A 5,573-nucleotide genomic window follows, 5' to 3' on the forward strand; every position below is an offset into this window, starting at 1 on the left:
AGATAAAGCTTATAGAATTCTGTTTATAATTAAAAAATACCTATAGGTCTTTCTACTTCTATAATTATTTATTATTATGTTATTTTTCACATTAATCAATAATTTATGAAGAAACAGTTTGGAATAGCACATTCTTTTTAATTATATACCTCTTCAAGTTGGAAATTTCTCGAATAATTTTTCATATCAATAATATAAGATTTTTAATCAATAACGATGATTGTATTTAAGTGATAGTCATGTGGGCAATAAAGATGCACAAAGTTATGCGGGATCTTTTATAAAAATTTAACTGGAAAATCGGATGATATTTTTAATACTTGAAAAAAATTTAGCCCACCAATAATATTATTTTTTATTTATAAATTATACAGAAACCTTATATTTTATGCGGTAAATTATCTTGATTTTCGTTTTTAAAAATCTTCTGTATTTATTATCATCTGCAAAAGGTCTTATTTCACATTTTAGCCATATTCATCATTATTATGAAAATAAATGTTGATGCATATGACACTCGTTATAAAAAATTTATCATTATCTCATTAATATCGGGAGTTGGAAGTTCATGCTGTACATATTAATTTCGTGAAAAAAAGTGCTGACCTTGCATATATTTTTTTCTTTTAATTTTGCAATCTATTATAATAATATAATATGAGTATTAATAGTTCAGAATGGTAGAAACCGTGTTGAATTAATATCTAAACAAAAAAATCCAATTCTATAATGAAATTTAACATAAATAAAAATACTATTTTTAGAAAATTGTAAGGCTAAAAAAATAAGAACCTTAGATAATTACTATTCACACTTGTTTCGTGTTTATAAAAAATCTTGAGAACATTTATGTATTTAGAGCAGATTTTAGTAAGTTTTAAATTTTACTTTTATGTGTTTGAACTTCTTATGTATATTAATGTTTATAGACATAATTAAAATATAATGGATTCTACGATTTTTAAAGATATGAATATATCAAAAAAGAATCAATCGATATAATCGTAAGTAATAAGAAAAATTCTGGAATATAAAATTTAAAAAATAAATTAAAAGATAATTTACAAAAATAAGAGACAAATGTAGTTTAAAAATAAATTTATTAACGAAAGTTTGAATACAAAAAATTTATTGACTAATACGAATACTTATTTATACTGATGATAAGTCATAGCATATTGATGTTTTAAAATTATGAATAAGTAAATATTGGTCTTATAAAGTACTTTTTAAATATTAAAAAGTTTTGCTTTGGTTTTTAGAAGACGGATAATGTGGTAGTATTTTGTTTTTTTTGAACTTAATATCATAAAATAATTAAGACCGTGCAAAGTTAATTTAAATAATATAAAATTATAACATACATTGCATCTGTCTCTGATTTATGTTGTTTATTCATATTTATTATAACATTTTATATCTATTTTTTTAAATAATCACGACTTTGAGCAGTTTATTTTTAAAAAAACGTATAGATTGGATTTTTTAACCAAAGATATAAAGGCATATTTATTGCAATACATGCAAAATAATTTAAATTATTGACTTGATATAATAAATATACAAACAGTTATAGGTATATATTCTTTTCTTAGCATAATATAGTACATATTATTGTCTTTTTTTTAATTTTTCATACTTTCTAGAATAAAAATTCTCTTCTGTGTTTATATTTTTATTCTATCCTTCCGGTTTGTAATTTCTTGGACTTAAATATCCTATTTTTTTACCATAGTACTTTTCGCTGTTGCATAAGCTATTAAATTTTAATTTCATGAATTAATTATCATAATATTTTACCATTCTTGCCTATCAAAATTATAAACTTTATTATTCGTTTTTTCGCTGAAATTCGGAAAATTATATGATTATGCATCTAAAAAAACAATCACAAATGAAAAAACATTAAAAAATCAAAAAATTTTACGGATTTCATTAATTTATTTTTCTGTATGTAATTTCTCTTTTGAAATTATTTCACTGTAAAATTTAGCTCTGTATTTTATAAAAACTACCGATAAATTCCAATATGTCATTTTAATCTTCAATTTCTAAATAAATTTTTTTTAAACTTCATTGAATCGGATAAAGAAGGTTTTTTGACAGAACATTAATTTTGTAATTTGGTTACATCAATCGTGTAAAAAAATAGCGTAGTAAAGCGAAAAACAAGGCAATTTCTGTTAATATAAATTTGTTACCATAAATTCTTTTTAAGTGTTTTTAAAGTAATTTAAAATATCGAGTTGCGATATATATTCCGCTTATTTTTTCATTAGCGTTTTTAACATCATGAAGCGTCCCAAACAAATACTGTCAAAGATTCTTAGAAGTGTCAAACAAATTAAATTTTTTTGCTCCACTTGTATAGATATGAATAATTGGTTTCTATAGAATGATCTTTTTTCTTATTCGTGGTTGATTTTTTTGATTTTCTAGGCATCGCGCAAGGATTAAGTAATCGGTGGCAAAGATTTTTCTATCATTATAGAGATCTATTTACTATATAACATCATTTTTATCAATGTAATGTTTTCAAATCATTTTAAACAGACCTGATATATTCGAATTCGAAAAAGCCTATTAAATCATAGTGATATTAATATAGAATTCATGCGTCAGAGTATAGAAGTTCTAAGAGAATGCAGACTTGTCATATTTTATTTCTAATTTAAAGAGACTAAACATGTTTTATGCAATTAAAATACCTTTTAATCTTTTTACAATGCTAGAATTTACTCTAAAAACAGAATCATAACAGCTTTTTGCATATTTTCACCCTTTATTTTTTTTCTTATTTAAGCATGCTGCATAAATCTACTTTTAAAGAAAATATTGAGAGTAAAAAAATCATAATAAGTAATTATAATGAGATATCTACTTCATTTTTTTATTTTAATGGACGAAGAGGGCAAGTATATCGGAAAAAACCAAGATAATATAAAAAAAGAAAAATGCCGGTGATATATAGAGTAATTTATATAAAAATTCTATTTCATATTCTTTTCAAATTCTAATAAAGGAATTAAAAGTGAATTTTTTATTTATTTGAATTGTAACTAAAGATAGTAAGAATATCTGAAGCAATTTTGTATAATATTTTCTTCGTATCGCAAAAACAGGAAAAAATGCATTTTTATTGAAATTTTAGTAGCCAGTAAATCTGAGTTATAGCAGATAAATTTGGATGTGGACTAAATTAATGATTATAATCTCTGAATTTTGATTTACCATCGATTTTACTTTGTAAATCACAAATTATAAAGCAAAAAGAGGTAAGCATGATATAGATATGGTTTTAGAAAAAAAATATAGATAACTTCCGAATGAATAATCTTAGGTGCCTTTTATAATACAAAAGCCGTAAGTTACGTTTTACAGGAAGCTTAAAGCGAGCAATAAATATATATGAATGTGATTATATATATTTATGTCATAATTACTCTTTTATGAACCGAGTGAGTGGTTGCAATTACAGAGCGTCGAGATCGGGAAGTTTCTATTTGGTTTGATAACAAGTGAAGGTGGTGCATGAAACAATTCTTTTTTATTTAGAACGTAATGTTTTTTAGTTAGAATAGTATGATTGATTTATTAAGCTGTATTCTAGACTATATTATATTTTTTTATGGGAAAAATAGTTTTTATTTTTTTATAATAATTTATTGATTTTTATTTCAATTTATTTATTATATCTAGATTAATTAAATCCGCATGATCTGAAATTTGTATGGACACTTTAAATGTCTATCACATAATATCTGGTATATTTTCATATGAAAAAATCACTAAAAATGAAAATTCGCGAATTTAATATGTTTTACATTGTCTTAAATAGTGTTATATCTCGCTTTTTCCCAATAAGAATTCATTCATTTAGGACCTTTCTCGTGGATGCTTGTCTATGAGACAATCAAAATTACCCCATTCTTTAGGATATGATTGTAAACATTTTCAATTTCCTAGGGTTAAAGCATTGATTCTTGAATTGCCTTAATTCCGTTAAGAGGAGTTATTTTAAAATATTTTTATTTCATAAACTTATTAGACATATTCGTGCAATTTATTATGGCAGATAAAATCATATTTAAAGTATCTGGTGGTTTATTATTTTAAAATTTATTTGATTAATAGCTGGTAATATTTATTTAAGCTTAATCTTCGTTAAATTTTCAGAAAAATTACCCATACTTATTTAAATATTATTATTGTCGTTAAAACTCTGGTGATTGTATTTTTTTCTTAATAATTTATGAATTTGAATGTTTATCTCGACCTAATATATTGTGAACTTTTTTTGTTTCGATTGAAATATATAACTCTTCAATGTACGACCTTTTCTATTTCGGGATCTTCTATAACAGTTTATGGGATTTGATAGACCATGTTCTCTGTTTGGGGCCTAGGCTTGGCTCTTTTTTTTATAAGTCTTATTTCGCCTTTTTTTTATTTTCAAATCAGACATGTTATAAAACTCGTTATTTTCTTTCTATTAATTTGATCTAAATATTATTTAATTTATTTAACGTAAACCTGAGTGATAACGCCAATTTTTTATGTATGTTTTAATTTATGTGTCAATTATTTTATCTGATGGTTTTTCGACTTAATTTCTGCAACTATGTAACCTTTGATTTTCTTTGCCCTTTAGTTGCCAAATTTTTACGAAATAATAAGGTAAATATTCTCACATTAGATTATCTATAAAAATTTATGCTCTGACTGTATTTTGTATCATCTTGCTAAGTGATCTACTGTTTTTGTTGGTTTACTCTTAAAATTTGTACGTCTTTTCTTTCACCCGGATATACCCATTCAACGCAAAAAAAAGTCAAATCTGTTCTTTATATTTATTAATTCAATTACAAACTATTTTGGTGAACTATTTATATCAATAATTTGGAAACCAATTATGTATAAAGTTTTTACATACTTATTTGTATTTTGTTTTATAATATAAAAGAAAAAAATTCATTATTTTTGTATAAATTTCACATATTAAAGAAATTAATGGTTTTATTAAAAACATCTGGATTTTTTATGTGATTAATTTAATTATATATTTAATTTTGCACGAGTAGGCTAAAAATATCTTGTGAAATAACGACTATTCTTTAATATATAAATGTCACCATTTTTTCGGCTTTAAATTGCATTCTAGTTGTATTTTAAATCAATGAATACAGTCATATATTTATTAAAGAATTTAGTCAAAGATTAGATGCTATAAATTTCACACATAAATCACCCCAATTCTGAAAGAATAAAAGAAATTGATGCAGAAAATCTTGTAAGAAAATTGAAAATCTAAGAAATAACGAATAAGCTATCGAATTTCTCATGAGATTTAACAATTATCAAAAATTGCGTAATATATAGATCGTGGATAAAAAGATGAAAAATTTTTAGTGGAAAGGTATTGTTTATTATTTTACCAGAATTTAAATTAGAAAAAAAGCTTGAAATTTCAAAATGACTATAAATTCAAGATACTTTTCGCAATTATTTTGAAAGATGCTGTATAAAATAAATTCTTATATAGAATTTTATTGCATATTTATGGTGATTTTAAG

The sequence above is a fragment of the Rhyacophila brunnea genome, unplaced genomic scaffold (genome assembly GCF_057557595.1).
Source record: "Rhyacophila brunnea isolate RB1 unplaced genomic scaffold, BYU_Rbru_1.0 scaffold_209, whole genome shotgun sequence".
Taxonomy (NCBI): Eukaryota; Metazoa; Arthropoda; class Insecta; order Trichoptera; family Rhyacophilidae; genus Rhyacophila; species Rhyacophila brunnea.